The 20,597-nt window shown below is 38.1% G+C and overlaps 1 protein-coding gene and 1 non-coding gene across 3 annotated transcripts in view; one reads left to right on the forward strand and one right to left on the reverse strand.

Moving 5' to 3' along the window:
• The window catches only part of KPNA1 (karyopherin subunit alpha 1), a 74,714-nt gene that overhangs the window by 3,390 nt on the left and 50,727 nt on the right, over window positions 1–20,597 (forward strand). The gene's annotated exons all lie outside the window — the stretch shown is intronic.
• On the reverse strand, window positions 17,707–17,778 carry TRNAC-ACA (transfer RNA cysteine (anticodon ACA)). The gene has a single exon. It is a non-coding gene; the product is annotated as a tRNA-Cys (tRNA).

The raw sequence follows: 20,597 nt of genomic DNA on the forward strand, positions 1-20,597 counted from the left end.
TACTGTGTTCTCATCAGTCGTTAAAGCTTGATTTTGTCTTGTTTTGCGGTTCAGTCTTCTGCTCCTCAAACTAGATATAGTTTGTTTAACACCAAGAAATAATACTGTGAAGATCTAATTTACTAAAAGCTGAAAGGCTGTTGGAGTTCCTTGCTTTACTGGCAGTAAAAAATACAATTTTTAAATTAGGATAGTATCTGTAAAACAACTGTTCCCTGTCCCAGCCTTTACACTTTAGAAGCTACTTATTTATTTCTTTTAGCTGTTTCCTCTTTCATATTTATAAATAACTTGCTTCTATTGCTATTTCTTGATACAGCAGTTTTAGGCATTATCTATTGACTTTCCACATTTACACATATCCTTTAAATATATTTATTTAGATGTTTATTAAGTCAGCGTTCAGTTATAACTATGTAAGTAATTATAGCAGGACCACGCAGTATGTTATGATATCATTTCTTCTCTTAACCAATTTTTATTTTTCCAGGAGTAATACCTATTTTCCCTTTTCCATTTTGAGCCAGCTGTCTTAAAACCTTCTATCCTTTTAAAGCAATCTGGACTGATTACTTTGTAGGCTTACTGCACAGCTGTCACCCTGAAACTTCTCTTTATGTCACCTTAAAATTTTCTGTGCCCTTCTCCGATGTTGGATCTCCTGTTTTCCATGTTTTTTTCATTTCCAGAGAAAGGGTACCTGGGAAGCAAAAACTTTATGTTTTTAAGATCTTGCATGGCTGAAAAAAAATATTTATTTTACCTGTACATTTCATCAATCATTTGTCTGAGTATAAAAATCTAGGCTTAAAAAGTTTGGAAGTCATAGTTCCATTGTTTTCTGCATTCTAATGTTGCCATTGAAATCCATAGCCATTCTTGTTCTTCATTTATATGTGACCTTCCCTGCCTTTTCCCCAATCTCCGGAAGCTTTTAGAGGCTTATTTTAAACCCTTGAAATTCCATAATGTGTCTAGATGTGGTTTTTTTTTCTCCTTTTTAAGGGCACTCGGTGGGTCCTTACAAGCTGGGAACTTGTGTCCTTTAGTTTTGGGAAATTTATTATTATTATTAGGGCTTTAGGTAAAAAGAGTTACGCTTAACTATGCTTCCCATTTTTGGACGCTATCATCAGACTATACAAGGTCCTTTAAATTTTTCTCTTTCATTTCTGAGCCCTACTTCCATTACCTTTTCTAGTAGGTACCCACTGCATTATGGCTGATACATTCCTTGATTATATATGAATCATGAAATATGTAGTGTGTTGTGTGTATGTATATTTAGTTTTTATATTGTGTTATAGACTTTGTTTGGCTTCTTACTATTTTTACTCAGCATTGTTTTGGAGACCTTTCTGTTTTGTGTGTACATACAATTGTGTATAATGTAGAATTCCATAATATGCACATATCACATTTTACTTCTCATTCCCTAATCACTGACACCTGAGTTGCCTTTCTGGCATCACGAGTACCCTGTGGTAAATATACTCTTACTTGTACATCCTTATGGTCCTGTGTGAGAAGTTCTCTGGGATGTATGTCCAGGAGTGAGATTCTTGGGCTATAGAATAGGAGGCCTAGCTTATGTGCCTTCTAGTAGTGAGGAGGGTTTTTGTTTGCCCATATCTTTGCCAGTATTTGGTTTTATCCAACTTCTTTATTTTTGCAAGTCAGGTATAAAATGATGTCTTGTTGTTTACATTCTCTGATAATTAATGAATTTGAGCATCTGTATCCATTCAGGTTTTCCCTTTTGTTGATTGTTTTGTCCTTTGTCTATCTTTCGTTCAGGTTTTCTTTTTTCTTTTGGCTGCACCTTTCTATGCAGCTTGCAGAATCTTAGTTCCCCAAACAGGGATTAAACCCAGGCCAGGGCAGTGAAAGCCTAGAATCCTAACCATTTGGCCACCAGGGAACTCCCCTTTCCTGTCTTTCTTTTTGGTTTGCAGGAGTTCCTTGTGGAGATTTATTCGTTATAGGATTGAAAAATATCTTCTTTTGGCCTGTTGTCTTTCTGTTGGTTTTTGTCCATGGTATCTTTTATTGAATGAATATTCTAAATTCGATGCATTGTTTCTTTGATGATCTCTTGCTTATTTGATTTTTTGTTTCTCTTGGGCTTTGTTTTATTTGGGTATTAGAATTTTTTGGTCATTTTTTAAAAATTTTCTTTTCCTTTCTATTTTCCATCACTTAGTCTTTTTGTTCTGTTTCTTGAGAGATTTTTTTAAATGGTACCTTCCAACCCTTCTATTGAACTTTAAATTCCTGCTCATATTTTAATTTCCTAGAGCTCATTGTTGTGATATCTTTCTATTTTTTGATAGACACTATGGGGCATTCCAGGTGGCAGAGTGATAAAGAATTCGCCTGCCAGTGCAGGAGATACAGGTTCAATCCTTGGGTCGGGAAGATCCCCTGGAGTAGGAAATGGCAACCCACTCCAGTATTTGTGCCTGGAAAATTTTATGGGCACAGGTGTCTGACTAGCTGCAGTCCATGGGGTCACAAAGAGTTGAACACGACTAGTCTCTGAAACCTGCTTGTGGGCTGTATGAATCAGCTTCTTACAGGTGCTACAGTTTAGTTCAGTAATTGAGTCGTGTCCATCTCTTTGTGACCCTCCATCACCCAACTCCCAGAGCTTGCTCAAACTCATCCATCGAGTCGGTGATGCCATCCAACCATCTCATTCTCTATTGTCCCCTTCTCCTCCTGCCTTCAATGCTGCCCAGCATCAGGGTCTTTTCCAGTGAGTTAGTTTTTTGCATCAGGTGGCCAAAGTTACTGGAGCTTTAGCATCAGTCTTTCCAATGAATAATCAGAACTGATTTCCTTTAGGATTGACTGGTTTGATCTCCTTGCAGTGCAAGGGACTCTCGAGTCTTCTCCAACACCACAGTTCAAAAGCATCAATCCTTCCATGTCCAGCTTTCTTTATGGTACAACTCTCACATCCATATGTGACTACTGGAAAAACCGTAGCTTTGACTAGAAGGACCTTTGTTGGCAAAGTAATGTCTCTGCTCTTTAATATGCTCTCTAGGTTGGTCATAGCTTTTCTTCCAAGGAGCAAGCGTCTTTTAGTTTCATGGCTGCAGTCACTATCTGCAGTAATTTTGGAGTCCAAGAAAATCTGTCACTGTTTCCATCATTTCCCCATCTATTTGCCGTGAAGTGGTGGGACTGGATGCCATGATCTTAGTTTTTTGAATGTTGAGTTTTAAGCCAACTTTTTCACTCTCTTCTTTCACCTTCATCAAGAGGCTCTTTAGTTTCTCTTTGCTTTCTGTTATTAGGGTGGTGTCATCTTCATATCTGAGGTTATTGATACTTCTCCCGGCAATCTTTTTGATTCCAGCTTGTGCTTGAGCCAGCATGGCATTTCGCATGGTATACTCTGCATATAAGTTAAATAAGCAGAGTGACGGTATACAGGCTTGACATAATCCTTTCCCAATCTGGAACCAGTCCATTGTTCCATGTCTGATTCTAACTGTTGCTTCTTGGCCTGCATACAGATTTCTCAGGTGGCAGGTAAGGTGGTCTGGTATTCGCATATCTAAGAACTTTTCAGTTTGTTGTGATCCATACAGTCAAAGGCTTTAGTGTAGTAAATAAAGCAGAAGTAGATGTTTTTCTGGAACTCTCTTGCTTTTTCTATGATCCAGTGGACATTGGCAATTTGATCTCTGGTTCCACTGCCTTTTCTGAATCCACCTTGAACATCTGGAAGGTCTTGGTTCATGTGCTGTTGAAGCCTGTCTTGGACTGCAAAATATCAGTTTTTATCCCAAAGAAAGGCAGTGCCAAAGAACGTTCAAACTACTGCACAGTTGCACTCATCTCACACGCTAGCAAAGTAATACAAGTGCTTAGGTTTCAGAATTCTCCACTTCACTAGTAAAATATCATTAGATCATCTCTTTTAAGGCTTCTAAAAAGTTTTTGACATATCATCTGTGACCTTGATGCTCTCTTTTTGTATTCTATCTTTGTAGTTCATCCTTTTTTTTTAAAAAAAAGTTATAATTTTGGTATGGATTAATCTACCAAATCCATCATTTAATTTCTTAAACTCTTTGTCTCTGGTCTGTTCATTCTCTCCATGGTATTTGAGTGTTGTATAATCAGTACTTTAGTGTTGAATAAAATTAAATTTCTGAGCATTAAGATGTTAATATGTTTTGGGAGGAAGGCAGATACATCCAAAGTGCTAAATCTTAATTTAAATTTATGAGAACCCTTTTAAGTGTATACGTAATAGATATATTAAATTCAGTAATGAATATGAATTGGATAAACACAAGTTTCCCACCACCCCCCTCCTGGCCCTCTCACTCCCATGAAGTCCTTTATGCCTTTTTTGGGGAAAGATTTCTGTTTAAAAAAATCCAACTTATAAGGGGGGCGTAGTTTTCACTGTTCATAAAGACCTGAAGTATTCAATCAGAGGGCTTCCCTGGTATCTCAGATGGTAAAAATTTGATGAAATAACAGCATGTTGAGTTGATAAAATTCTAGCCAAAAGTAAAGAAATTTAATGTTTTAGTTAGGCCGGGAAGCCTCATTGTAGTAAATTATATGTTTCCACCTTTACTTTTTGAAAGTTTTTCTTATTGTATAATTAGTATATTGCCTACTGTAGAAAGTTTGGAAGATAAAGGAAAATACTAATTTCCATTTAAGATTTTTATAAGTTATAAAATATTTTTAAAAATACAGAGAATGGTATAGATTGGGGTTTTGTTCCCACCACCCAGATTTTTCATGTGTTAATGTTCTGTTTTTCTTATTTCCCAATATATTATGATTATGTCTCATAGCCAAGCCCTCATTTTGGAATTTTTAGGTTTACAATTTTTCAAGTGTCAGTCACTCTGCTGTCATCATTTTTATATATAATATTGATTTTATTTCCTTTGGGTACATTCCAGAAGTGGAATTACTAAATCTTGGGGTGTAAATCCTGAAATTTTTGGTAAATATTTTCCTTTAAATGTTTGGATATTGAGAATATCTTCGTGAAGCCTTGCACAATGGGAACCCATAGATACTGGAAGGTGAGGTTTGTATTCAAGGTCAAAGGTTATAGTAAACGTCTCAGTTAAAGAAGGTCTGAAGCTGCGACATGAAAGAAAGGATGGATTTCTATTAGATTAATAGAGTTGAAGCTGTAAGATGTAATCAAAGATGAGCACCTAAGAATTGTATCTGTAGTGTTGACTTCTCCCAGAAGAGGTTTATTGCAGGGTTTTTCAAAACTTGCTCCCATTGAACACAAGAATGTTGTCACTAAAATAAGATATTCTAATGATTTTACAGGGAAGATAAGGGTAGGATATTTTAAATTTCATTTTTCTTTCCTAATTTTTATTAAAATATTTTTAAGAGACCTGTTACTACTTGACTCTAGAAGTGAAAATCACTCAGTTGTGTCCAACTCTTTGTGGCTCCATGGACTATACAGTCCATGGAATTCTCCAGGCCAGAATACTGGAGTGGGTAGCCTTTCCCTTCTCCAGGGGGTCTTCCCAACCCAAGGATTGAACCCAGGTCTCCAGCATTGCAGGTGGATTCTTTACCAGCTGAGCCACAAGGGAAACCCACTTGACTAGAGGTTGACAACAAATGAATAATAAATATTTACAAATGGGAGAGCATATACTCTGGAATGCAAACTCACACCTCTCCATTCTCTAATGAAAAAATAGATTCAAAAAAATATGCACCAATGAACTGAAAATTTTTTATACTTAAAATTCATTTATGGTTAAATTTATAAATCTGTAACTTGCTTATTTTGTAGTCACACTTTCTTATAGTTTTGGTTTTTTAATATTAAGTACATGTCATGTTTTCTTATAAAATTATACTTTATTTATACAATGGAATTAAATATACTAACATTTTATAGTGTTGCACAAAGAATATTGTGAATGTTAAATATTTACAGTGGTTAGCATGTGTTTGGGATTTATTGACTGCTTGGATCCCTTATGAGTATACAGTGGAAGTGACAAATAGATTTAAGGGACTAGACCTGATAGACACAGTGCCTGATGAACTATGGACAGAGGTTCGTGACATTGTACGGGAGACAGGGATCAAGAAAATCCCCATGGAAAAGAAATGCAAAAAAGCAAAATGGCTGTCTGAGGAGGCCTTACAGATAGCTGGGAAGAGAAGAGAAGCGAAAAGCAAAGGAGAAAAGGAAAGATATTCTCATCTGAATGCAGAGTTCCAAAGAATAGGAAGGAGAGATAAGAAAGCCTTCCTCAGTGATCAATGCAAAGAAATAGAGGAAAACAACAGATTGGGAAAGACTAGAGACCTCTTCAAGAAAATTAGAGATACCAAAGGAACATTTCATGCAAAGATGGGCTCAATAAAGGACAGAAATGGTATGGACCTAACAGAAGCAGAAGATATTAAGAAGAGGTGGCAAGAACACACAGAAGAACTGTACAAAAAAGATCTTCACAACCCAGATAATCACGATGGTGTGATCACTCACCTAGAGCCAGACATCCTGGAATGTGAAGTCAGGTGGGCCTTAGGAAGCATCACTACGAACAACGCTAGTGGAGGTGATGGAATTTCAGTTGAGCTATTTCAAATCCTCAAAGATGATGCTGTGAAAGTGCTGCACTCAATATGCCAGCAAGTTTGGAAAACTCAGCAGTGACCACAGGACTGGAAAAGGTCAGTTTTCATTCCAATCCTAAAGGAAGGCAATGCCAAAGAATGCTCAAACTACCGCACAATCGCACTCATCTCACACGCTAGGAAAGTAATGCTCCAAATTCTCCAAGCCAGGCTTCAGCAATACGTGCACCGTGAACTTCCAGATGTTCAAGCTGGTTTTAGAAAAGGCAGAGGAACCAGAGAGATCAAATTGCCAATATCCGCTGGATCATCGAAAAAGCAAGAGAGTTCCAGAAAAACATCTATTTCTGCTTTATTGACTAGGCCAAAGCCTTTGACTGTGTGGATCACAATAAACTGTGGAAAATTCTGAAAGAGATGGGAATACCAGACCATCTGACCTGTCTCTTGAGAAACCTGTATGCAGGTCAGGAAGCAACAGTTAGAACTGGACGTGGAAGAACAGACTGGTTCCAAATAGGAAAAGGAGTACATCAAGGCTGTATATTGTCACCCTGCTTATTTAACTTATATGCAGAGTACATCATGAGAAACACTGGGCTGGCAGAAACACAAGCTGGAATCAAGATTGCTGGGAGAAATATCAATAACCTCAGATATGCGGATGACACCACCCTTATGGCAGAAAGTGAAGAAGAGCTAAAGAGCCTCTTGATGAAGGTGAAGGAGGAGAGTGAAAAAGTTGGCTTAAAGCTCAACGTTCAGAAAACTAAGATCATGGCATCTGGTCTCATCACTTCATGGGAAATAGATGGGGAAACAGTGGAAACAGTGTCAGACTTTACTTTTTTGGGCTCCAGAATCACTGCTGATGGTGACTGCAGCCATGAAATTAAAAGACACTTACTCCTTGGAAGGAAGGTTATGGCCAACCTAGATAGCATGTTTAAAAGCAGAGACATTACTTTGCCAACAAAAGTCCGTCTAGTCAAGGCTATGGTTTTTCCAGTGGTCATGTATGGATGTGAGAGTTGGACGGTGAAGAAAGTTGAGTGCCGCAGAATTGATGCTTTTGAACTGTGGTGTTGGAGAAGACTCTTGAGAGTCCCTTGGACTGCAAGGAGATCCAATCAATCCATCCTAAAAGAGATCAATCCTGGGTGTTCATTGGAAGGTCTGATGTTGAAGCTGAAGCTCCAATACTTTGGCCACCTCATGCGAAGGGTTGACTCATTGGAAAAGACCCTAATGCTGGGTAGGATTGGGGGCAGGAGGAGAAGGGGACGACAGAGGATGAGATGGTTGGATGGCATCACCGACTCGATGAACATGGGTTTGGGTAGACTCCGGGAGTTGGTGATGGACAGAGAGGCCTGGCGTGCTGCAATTCATGGGGTCGCAGAGAGTCGGACACGACTGAACGACTGAACTGAACTGAACTGAACTGAACTGGATTGACTCAGCGTACTGAATATAGTGTATAGCAATATAATAAAAATGTATCTACACTCAGTGTGTTTTGGGTATAGATTGGTGATGAAGAGTGGAAAGAGTATTGAATGAATCAAGGCCAAAGGAACTTGTAGGACAAAGAAGTTCAGATTTGATCTAAGACGTGCTAAAAACTCATTTTAGGTCCTTAGACATTGAAATTACGCAGTGACAAAGTGTTAAGATTAATCTGAGAGCTGTGTGAAGGATGAATTAAAAAGCAAAGAGTCTGAGGTTAAGGAAGGGTGGTTTAGAGCTGTTGCAGTTATCTAGCTGTAAAGAACTGGACATGACTTAGCAACTGAACAACTACAAGTTATCTAGCTGAATGATAGGCACCTAGATCAGACTGGTGGTAGTGAGAATAGATAGGAATAGATAAAATCAAACACTTTGGATGAAATAATAGGCAAAATTTGATTATTTTAACTAAATAGACCTGAAGGGGAAATTGGGAGATTTCATTTTGGAAGAGTACATTTCTATTTTACCACCAGTTTTGCATCTTGCTTTTTAATTTTATTGCTTTGGGGGCTTTAATTTTCCTAGAAAACGAGGAAAATTGGGCATAATGGCTTTAATTTTAAAGACTTCTGGTTCCTGAGTGATTGCAAAGTTATTGACAATAACTTAAGTTTTTAAATTAATCACTTAGGTGATAATATCCTAAAGATGTTTGCTTAGTATAAAGATAATTTTCTCATTCTATTACATGTTCGTTTTATTATAAATTTATATAGACTTTATTTAATTTCTTTGTTCTCTGAGCTCTCTTCAATCCAACTGCAGCCTACATTTCAGTTGTATTTTGCATTGAAATGAAGAGTGTTAGTCGCTAAGTTGTGTCTGACTCTTTGAGACCCCATGGACTGTAGCCCGTCAGGTTCCTCTGTTCGTGGGATTTTTCCAGGCAGGAATACTGGAGTGGGTTGCCATTTCCTTCTCCAGGGGATCTTCCTGACCCAAGAATTGAACCCTGATCTCCTACTTTGCAGGCAAATTCTTTACCCCCTGAGCCACAAGGGAGACAAAATTATTTTGCATTAGTTTCCAGTAAAACTTTTGCTGCCACTATTGAGATTTTCAGTTGCATGCAGATGCATATCAGAATACACTTGGTAATTTTTGAAAGAATAAACAACACTAGAGACCTGGTATGTGTCAGACCTATTACTTCAAATATTTGAAAGGACAGTTGTGTCTGTTTTTCAAAAAACCTCCCACGTGGCTAATATAATCTCCTCATTCCCTTGCTCAGAGAGAACTCAGTCTCATTTATTTCATTTGTGAAGAAATCCTTGATTTTTTAAAAAATGTTGACTATTAGAGCAATTTTAGGTTCCCAGCAGAATTGAATGGAAACTACTGAGTTCCCAACTACTGCCTACCCCATATACACACAGTGTCCCTTACCACTTACATTTTCACCAGAATGGTACATTTGTTATAATCCAGTGAACATTGACGTGTCATTATCACCCAAAGCCAGTAGGCTACATTTAGGTTCATTCTTGGAGCTGTCCACTCTGTGGGTTTTAACAAATGTAAAATGACATATATCAGCTGTTACAGTATCCAACAGAATAGGTTCACTGCCTCCAAAATTCTCTTGCACTCTGCTATTCATCCCTTAAACCCCTGGCAACTGCTGATCTTTTAACTCTCCATAGTTTTGCCTCTTCCAGAATGTCATAAAACTGGAATCATGTGGTGAATACAATATCCACCCAAAGAGGGAGGAGGGTATTTTATTAAATAATCAATCTCATATATGGATACTGATTTTTAAGAAAACTAAAGACTTTCCTGGTGGCTCAGACGGTAAAGCGTCTGCCTACAATGCAGGAGGCCTGGGTTCGATCCAGGGGTGGAGAATACCCTCTGGAGAAGGAAATGGCGCCCCACTCCAGTACTCTTGCCTGGAAAATCCCATGGGAGGAGCCTGGAAGGCTACAGTCCATGGGGTCGCAAAGAGTCGGACACGACTGAGCGACTTCACTTCACTTCAAGAAAACTAATAATTGTAAAGAACAATACACTGTGGCCAAATGTGTTTATCCCAAGAGTCAAAAATCATTGTTAGGAAATGTATTAATATCTCACCATATTTAATGTGTCAGAGGAAATAAACAATGACCATTTTAATAACTGCCTAAAAGACATTTGATCTAATTCAACACACATTCAAGTTTTTAACTTTAGTGAAATAGATATGGATGGGTGGTACTTACATGTAATTTTTTTTTAACTATCTCTACTATGACACAACTGGAGCTATCATAAATTGCTGGTAGAAATGCATGATATTATAGCCACTGTAGAAAGCAGTTTGACAGTTTCTTGTAAAGTTAAACATATACTTACCCTGGTGGTGGTTTAGTCACTAAGTCGTGTCCAACTATTGCAACCCCAAGGACTGTAGCCTGCCAGGCTCCTTTCTGTCCATGGCATTTTTCAGGCAAGGATACTGGAGTGGGTTGCCATTTCCTTCTCCAGTGGATCTGTATGACCCAGCAGTCTCACTCTTAGTTTTTTACCAAGTACGATGAAATCATTTGTCTAAACAAAAGCCGTATATGAATGTTTATAGTAGCTTATTCATCATCACCTCAAACTGCAATCTAGATGTCCATCGCTGGTGAATAGATAAGCAAATTGTGGAATACAATGGAATATAATTCAGCAGTAAAATGTATCAGTTACTAATAGATACAACAATATGAAGGCAGCTCAAATTAGTTAATACTGAGTGAATGAAGCCACATGCAAAATGCTACATATTGTATGGCTCCATTTATTTGACATTCTGGAAAATGAAAATTATCAGGACAGTTTGCCTAGGATTGGGGCAAGTGGATTTATTACTAAGGTACCTGACTGAAGTTTTTGTAGGTGCGAAAAATGTTCTCATCTTCATAGTCATGATGTTTACTTAAATGCAAGTTTTACTGTATGTAAATTTTGTTATGACTGCATGGACTGCATCATGCCAGGCTTCGCTATCCTTCACTGTCTCCAGGAGTTTGCTCAAACTCAGCGTCCATTGAGACTCAAGAGTCTTCTCCAATACCACAGTTTGAAAACATCGGTTCTTCCATGCTCAGCCTTTATAGTCCAACTCTCATATCCGTACGTGACTACTGGAAAAACTATAGCTTTGACTATATGGACCTTTGTGGGCAAAGTAACGTCTCTGCGTTTTAATATGCTGTCTAGGTTTGTCATAGCTTTCCTTCCAAGGAGCAAGCATGTTTTAATTTCATGGCTGCAGTCACCATCTGCAGTGATTTTGGAGCCCAAGAAAATAGTCATTCACGTTTCCATTGTTTTCCCCATCTATATGCCATGAAGTGAGGGGACCTGATGCCATGATCTTATTTTTTTGAATGTTGATTTTAAGCCAGCTTTTTCACTCTCCTCTTTCTCCTTCATCAAGAGACTTTTTAGTCCTCTTCACTTTCTGTCATAAGGGTGGTGTCATCTGCATATCTGAGGTTATTGATGCTCCCGGCAATCTTGATTTTAGCTTATGTTTCATCCAGCCCAGCATTTTGCATGATGTACCCTGCATATAAGTTAAATAAATAAAAAATACAGTCTTGATGTACTCCTTTCCCAGTCCGTCGTTCCATGTCCTATTCTAACTATTGCTTCTTGACCTGCATACAGGTTTCTCAGGAGGCAGGTAAGGTGGTCTGGTATTCCCATCTCTTTAAGAATTTTCCACAGTTTGTATGTAAATTATGCCCCAATATACATAAGCTTTAAAAAAAAAAGAAAAACTAGTGTCAAGAATATCAGCTGACATTAAAAAAAATACATTTGAATCGGTTCTATTGAGATGGATGAAACTGGAGCCCATTATACAGAGTGAAGTAAGCCAGAAAGAAAAACACCAATACAGTATACTAATGCATATATATGGAATTTGAAAGATGGTAACGATAACCCTATATGCGAGACAGAATAAGAGACACAGATGCATAGAACAGTCTTATGGACTCTGAGGGAGAAGGTGAGGGTGGGACGTTCTGGGACAATAGCATTGAAACATGTATATTATCATATGTGAAACAGAACACCATTCCATGTTCGATGCACGGGGCAAATGCTCAGGGCTGGGGCAATGGGATAACCCAGAGGGATGGGATGGGGAGGGAGGTGGGAGGGGGGTTCAGGATGGGGAACACATGTAAACCCATGGCTGATTCATGTCAATGTATGGCAAAAACTACTACAATATTGTAAAGTAATTAGCCCCCAACTAAAATAAATAAATTTATTAAAAAAAAAAAGAAAGAAAAAAAAAAGAATGTCAGCTGAAAGTATCAGAAACAGAATTCAGTAGCTGATTTAATTCAGTGGCTGGCTTTAAAAAATTAACATATAGTAATGAGTCATTTTCCTATAAACACACAGTAACCAGTTAGAATATAATGAAAGGAAACATTACATTTATCATTGTAACAAAAGAGATAAGTGGAAATACATAATTTCTGACCAAAAAGATACAGTATTGTAAATATGTTTCCTTATTCTATGAATTGAATGCTGTCTGAATATCAAAGGATTTTTTTTCCCCTAAGACAGAGAAGATTATCTGAACCAAAGGTTCTCAATATTTTGGTCTCAAATTTACACGTACCAAGGATCTTGAAAAGCTTTTATATTATTGCATATCTGTTAATATTTATTGTTTTAGAAATAAAAATTACATTTTAAAACATAAGAATATACAACAAACATTCCATTAGGCACCAGACTGATGATGCCATCTCATCACCATACCTCTGAAAAACTTACAAGTGAAAGTGAAAAAAGCATATAACTGAGAGTATTATGGAAATAGTGTTCATGAGAAATATTTTTTTTTCACATGTCATACTGTCAGATATGGAAAATTTTGAATCAGCCTTGGGTTAGTGATGATGGTGTTGGGGAACTGTTGCACTCATTGGTACATTGGTGCAGTAGTTTAGAGGGAACTTTGACAGTATTAAAATTTTAAATGAACATATTTTTGACCTTGAGATTCCATTGTTTTTATTTCATTTATGGATATAATTGCAAAATCACAAATACATGAGAGAGAATATTGGTTACAGCATTGTTTGTAATAGAAAATTGAAGTGAAGTGAAAGTTGCTCACAGTTATATCCTAAGTATTGCAACCCTAGGGACTATACAGTCTGTGAAATTCTCCAGGCCAGAATACTGGAGTGTGTAGCTGTTCCCTTTTCCAGGGGATCTTCCCAACCCAGGGATTGAACCCTGGTCTCCCACATTGCAGGCAGATTCTTTACCAGCTGAGCCACAAGGGAAGCCCAAGAATACTGGAGTGGGTTGCCTATCCCTTCTCCAGCGGATCTTCCCGCATTGCAAGCATATTCTTTACCAACTGAGCTATCAGAGAAGCCCCAATAGAAAGTTGAAGTCAAGCTTAATTGTCATTGATGTGTCTGGTCTAGTTATTATGATATAAAAATTACTATGTTGTTAAAAATGATAAAGCTCTCTAGGTGTTGGTTTGGAAAGTTGAAAGTTGAGGCAGAGTGCAAAACTGGGTATAGAATTGCTCTGTCAGTATACAGTAATAACTGAAAGGATATGTATGTGTTTGTATAACCAATTCTTGAAAAGATATATGGAAAACTTGATAGTGGCTACCTTTAGAAACAGTGAGGGAGGTACACTTTCCTTTTTCTTTTTATACCCTTCCGTAGTGTTTGGATTTCTTTCTCTTTTTTTTTAATGTTTTGAAATTCAAAGACACAGGTGCACTATATGAATGGTAGAAATTATTAGAATGTTGGAGTCATTTGTGAGTTCTTGGATACCAAAATTTAACCAAAGAAGTAATAAAGGAAAAACCAAGAGGCCTTTGCATTTCTCATGTATACTTACTTCTTTTAAAGAACAGTTGCTCTAATCAAACATGACTTACTAATGTTCTCATCAGTTGTTCTTTCTAAGGTCTCTGCCTTTATTTTGTACTCTTTTTCTGTTTTGTGGGTCTTTCTCTTTTAGCCCCTGTAGTCCTATCTGTGCCTCACAACCTTCCTGAAACACCATCTTCTCTATGAAGCCACCCCTGATCAGTTTAGTCAGATGAGATCTTTTTTTGAACCTTTAGAGCTATTTATAGCCGTTTCTTCATTACACAAATATCGGGTGTGATCTGTATATGGGCCAGACAGTGGAAGTATGCTTTCATATGTTACTTCTCTTCACCTTATAAAGTATGGTCTCCATAGTGCTAATAAGGAAACCAAGATTGATAGAATTTTAGTATCGTCCCTACATCTTGGTGCTTAGAAGTAAATTTGAAAATAGGGCTTCAGTGCCAGACCTCTTCTCTGGACTTGCTTCTTAGGTCATTTTAATAAAAAGCAAGTGAATAATTAAGTTTTGTGTGACCATTTCTTTCCTCTTTAGAGTTTTTCAAGTTTAAAATTTTTTTGAAATAATTTGAATCTTATAGACGAAATGTACAAAGCCCACCTGTTTACCTTTCATCCACCTTCCCCAGTTCAGTTTACCTTCTGTTCCATTTATGTTATCACTTATTCTCTCTCTGTATGTGTTTGCTGTGTTCCCAACTTTGCCTTTCCTTAATTGCTTGCCCTTCCAGCTCCACGTTGAATCTAGGCTTCTAGTTATTTAATTGTTTGGTTGTAAACTTTATCTGGGTCTTGCCCTGATTCTATACTACTATATCTTTAACCTGAAACTTCTGATTCTTCAATTTGGATATCATTGTAGCACTGATATTATGCTGTCTCCTGTGATATTTCAGAACCAAAATGCTACTTGCCTTAGGAATCCAACTGTTCTCTATGTCCTTTCTCAGCACCATTAGTTATGACTCCTTCAGAATTATTTGCAAATTCTCATCTGCATTGCACCAGTCTTTCAGTCCAGTCTGACAGAATACCACTGGATATATGTATTAGTCTGCTTGGGCTGCCATAAAAAAGTACCACAGATTGGGTGATTTAAACAACAGAAATTCATTTTCTCACAGTTCTGGAGGCTGCACGTCTAAGATCAAGGTTCCAACATGGTTGGCTTCTGGTAAGGCCTCTCTTCCTGACTTGCAGATGGTCACCTTCTGTCTCTTTTCTCACATAACTTTTCTGAGCACGGGGCAGTGGGTGTAGGTAGAGGTCTCTGATGTCTCTTGCTCTGGTAAGAACATCCACCCTGTTGGATTAAGATCCCATCCTTATGACCTTATTTGATCTGTGAGCCTCCTGAATCCTTCCCTATAAAGGATGAGAATAATCTTGCCCTGTAGGTTTTTTTGTTTTTTAAGAGATTCAAGAGCACACTATCAATTAGTGATTCTCAAACCAGGCTTGCATCAAAATCATCTTAAAAATAACTGTTTCTTTGACTTTTAAGTCTGATAGCATAAGAACTCTGCAGACCTGCTCACTAGTACAACAGAGGAAAACTATTAAAAAGCAACTTCTTAGAGATTTAGAAATAGTCCTAGGGCATACAGTAAATGTGGAACTTCTGCTAGAAGGAATGGTTTCTTCCTAGGAGAAACAGGACATCAGGATTTCTCATCCTACCCCCAGATGCCTGCTGTTGAGGCTAAATTCTGGGCAAATATGTTGAAGAAATAGGGGGCTACCTTCTGTCCAGCCCCCACTTGTGGAATAAAGGGTTACCTTGGTAACAGAGCTGATAGGGAATAGATCACCTTTTCCCTAGGTTTAAGGTGGTAGCTCTATGTCAGGAGAGACGATCTCCGTCTGCTACCTATCTCCCACCAAATACTCAGTTCCTAAATGGGTATCACTCCGAAAAATGTGCTGTTGTCCATATCCTCATCTTGAGAGCCTCGATTCAGAGATTTTGCTTGGGGGTAGGTTGGAGGAGAAGGGGACCACAGAGGATGAGATGGTTGAATGGCATCACCAACTCAGTGGACATGAGTTTGAGTAAACTCTGGGAGTTGGTGATGGACTGGGAGGCCTGGTGTGCTGCAGTCCATGGGGTTGCAAAGAATTGGATATGACTGAGCGACCGAACTGAACTGAGAGGAGAGAAGCAGGTCATAAAACATAGCTCTTAATCTCTGCCTCAGGGAACTGACTTCATTTGCAGTAGAGCTGGAGAAGTTCAAACCAAAGAGTACTTTCACAAACAGTGGAGATTGTTTGTGAAAACTGCCTCCCAAAGGCATTGGGAGGTTTGTAGATTCAAGAAGATACAAACTAAACTGCAGGCCATTGAGTTTGCCAGCAAGAACTTGGGATAAGAGACAGCTGGAAGGAGCCTTTCTGGGGACAGTCAATGTCAAACACTGACTTGAAACTACTTCAAAGCAGCCTGAATCTGATTGGATTCCTCTGTAGCACAATTTGTGCCTGAAGCTGTTGTTTAAAACAGTAGAGTGATCAGCTGGCAATTACTGGAGGTTAATATCTGGGAGTAGTCACAGAATGAGTCCTGACAAATTACTGTTAGAGCAAGATGACTTTGGGCATATCTAGGCTATTTCCACCCTGAGGATCAACATCAGAGGCTTAACACTTCAAGTGGCTGGGTGTGTGTGGTGGGAAAGTGGACTTCTTTAAAATAAAACAGTAAATTACTAAACAAGTAAGCAAATAAAAATGTAAAACCTCATAGATGGAGGAGTGTACTCAGAATTGCCACATAGTATTATATAAGATGGTTAGTTCCCAATAAAAAGGTAAAAGAAGTGCAAACAAAAACAAAACCCAGGAAAAGATACACTGGGAAGAGCAGACAATAGAAACTGCCTGTGAGAAAAGATGTTGGATTTAATAGAAATAGACTTTGAAGTAGTCATTATAAATGTATTCAAAGAATCAAAGGAAACCATCAAAGAAGTCAAATATGATGACAACCCATGTCAAATAGTTACTAGCAGTCAAGGGACACATATTCTGAAGAAAAACCAAGTGGAAATTCTGGAGTTGAAAAGTACTATAACTAATGAAAAATTAGGGGGCTCAATAGTATGATTTGAACTGGTGGAAAGAAAGAATTAGTGAATTGGGAATAGGTCTGTAGAAATCCAAGGAAAGGAGAGGAAAAAAATGAGTAAAATTGAAAAGAGCCTCAGAGGAATGTGGGGCACCATTAACTGCACCACAGTATACATAATGAGAGTACCAGAAGAAAGGGGAGAAAAAGTGGAAAAATATTCATGGAGATAATGGTTGAAAACATCTCAAATTTATAGAAAAAGAGTGACCTACATATACATCGAAAGAGCCCAAAGAACTTCAAGTAGGATCAATGTAAGAAAATCTGCAAATGGACCTGTCAGTGTGACTGTTGAAAATAAGAAAAGGAGAGGAAAACAGCCAATTATTTACTTAGAAGAACCCTGATTTAAAAAAAAAAAAAAAGCTAAATTCTCATCAGAAACAAAGTCCAGAAGGTGGTAGAGTAATATATTCCGTGTACTCAGAGACAAATACTCAAGTGAAGTGAAGTCACTCAGTCATGTCCGACTCTTTGCGACCCCATGAACTATAGCCTACCAGGCTCCTCCCATGGGATTTTCCAGGCAAGAGTACTGGAGTGGGTTGCCATTTCCTTCTCCAGAGGATCTTCCCCACCCAGGGATTGAACCTGGGTCTCCTGCATTGTAGGCAGACACTTTACCGTCTGAGCCACCAGGGAAGTAGGTACCCAATTAACACAACCATCTTATATCAACAGTACTATACTGTAATAAGTTTATAATACTTTTCATAAAAATAATACATGAAAAACAAAAATGAACATTTTAAATCTTCAGTACAGTACCTTGAAAAGTACAATAGTAAAGTACAACAGCTGGCATACAGGGGCTGGCATTGAGGGAACAGGCAAGAAGAGTTGCTAACTAGAGTAGGGGGAGGAGGTGGGAGATGGTAGAGCTGAAGGATCGTCAGCAGTAGGAGACGGAAGGCATGCTTCAGTTTTACTCAAGCCTGACATTGATGGCACAGGTTCTGGTTCCTTGCTGGATTCAGTTCAATCTATCTTGTTAAAAAAATGATCCAGTCATGTCTGGGTAGTAGCTCGGTTCTTCTTGTCATAGGTGACACGGTATCACTGGATTGCATTCTGAACATCTGCTGCAACCTTCATGTACTGTTCTACATTCGGGTCCTTGCCTCAAAAACTTAACAGTGCTTTCTCAAATAAAATCCCCTTGCAGTTTCCTACATTGTGAATCTCTTCAGTTCTTAAGTTACTTCCTCTTCTTATTCTGCTCTCTCAGTTATTTTCACATTTATTTCTATCATTATTCCTTGGCACCTAGTATCTTAGCAGTACTAGCTTATGTCACTGCTGCTTTTACATTTGCTTCTGGACATCCTGGGCTTGAAATAAAGATACTAAGAAGAATGAGTGCCAAAGAATCGATGTTTTCAAATTGTGCTAAGAAGACTCTTGAGAATCTCTTGGACAACAGGGAGATCAGACTAGTAAATCCATGAGGACATCAGCCCTTAATGTTCATTGGAAAGACTGACGCTGAAGCTCTAATACCTTGGCCACCTGATGCAAAGAGCCAGCTCTTTGGAAGATAGAATCTTGAGTCTGGTACCTTCAACCACTCAGCCATCCTGACATGACAGTGAGCCAGTTCTTTGGAAAAGACCCTGATGCTGGGAAAGATTGAGGGCAGGAAGAGAAGGGGACGACAGAGGACAAGATGTTTGGATGGCATCACTGACTCAATGGGTGTGAGTTTGAGCAAGTTCCAGGAGGTAGTGAAGGAAGGGGAAGCTTGGCATGCTGCAGTCCATGAGGTCGCATAGAGTTGGAGATGACTTAGCAACTGAACAAACAGCAACATACAGTACAGTACAGTGAAGTACATACGCAATAACACAACTACTTATAATGGATGAGTACATGTGACAATGTACACTGGAATGTGAACTAACTTACATGACTGGACATGTGACTACATGTTCGCAGCTTGAAACTTCATGTGTAGGAGCCTTACTGTAATGTATTCTTGGGCCTGTAGAAATGTAATATATTTGAAATGTATCTGCTAATAACAGCTCAGAGTAGATGAGTGGGAACAAAACAATGTTAAGCTAAGGAAATAACGTAGATGATAAAGTAATAATAACTGTTGTTGGGTTTGTAACATTATATAACAATAGTATGATAAAATGGGAAAAGGGATAAAATTATATAACATAATGTTTCTATATCTCCTTGGAATTAAGGGAGTGTTAAGTCTGAAGCTGATTCTGAGAAGTGAAAGTGTATGGAAAGCCCTTGAGCAACTACTAGGGGGGAAAAACAAAAAAATACAGTGAAAAATCACTATAGAAATTTTTAAGTGCTTCATTAAAAAATACTTATTACAAAAGAAAGCAGTAATAGAGTAATAAAGGAACAAAAGACATGAGACAGAAAATAAAAAATGAAAAAGCAGTCATCACTCCAACTGTATCAGTAATAACACTAAATATGAATTGATTAAACAGTCTAATTTGAAATGCAGAAATTGTCAGACTGGATCCAACTATATACTCTCTATAAGAGACATACGGTATTTACCTTATTTTATTTTTTGGCTGCATCGTGACACATGGGATCTTAGTTCCCTGACTGGAGATTGAACCATGCTCCCTATAATGGAAGTGTGGAGTCCTAATCACTGAACTGCTAGGGAAATCCCTGAGACATATTTTAAGTTTAAACATAAAGATACATCAAAGATATAAGTATGGAAAAAGATAAACAAGTAGCAACTAGGAAGAAGCTGGAGTAGCTATACTAATAACAGAAAGAATAGATTTTGAAACAAAAGAGTGTTGCTAGAGATAAAGAGAGACATTTTATGGTGATAAAAGGGTCAATTCACTAGATAGGTCACAGTTATTATATGTACCTAATAATAGCATCAAAATACATGAAGCAAAAACTGACAGAAAAGAAAAGGAAATAGTTCAACAATAGTGATTGGGAGACTTCAATTACTGTACTTTCAATAATGGACAGAACCACTTAGCATAAGGTCAGCAAAGAAACAACACTATATATGGACATGGCGAGAGGGGTGGAGAGGGTGAGATGTATGGACAAAGTAACATGGAGACTTACATTACCATATGTATAATAGATAGTCAACGGGAGTTTGCTGTATGGCTTAGGAAACTCAAACAGGGGCTCTGAATCAACCTAGAAGGGTAGGATGGGGAGAGAGATGGGAGGGAGGTTCACAAGGGAGGTGATATATGTATACCTATGGCTGATTCATGTTGAAGTTTGACAGAAAACAACAAAATTCTGTAAAGCAATTATCCTTCAATAATAAATTAAAAAAGGAACACTATAAACCAACTAGACCCAGCAGATATGTATAGAACACATCACCACCTAGCAACAGCAGAACATATATCTTCTCGAGTGCATGTGGAACATATTTTAGGACACACCACGTGCTAGGCCACAAAACAAACCTAACACATTTAAGAGGATTGAAA

This window comes from Giraffa tippelskirchi, chromosome 2 (assembly GCF_054371585.1).
Source record: "Giraffa tippelskirchi isolate mGirTip1 chromosome 2, T2T-mGirTip1v1.2.pri, whole genome shotgun sequence".
Classification (NCBI taxonomy): domain Eukaryota; kingdom Metazoa; phylum Chordata; class Mammalia; order Artiodactyla; family Giraffidae; genus Giraffa; species Giraffa tippelskirchi.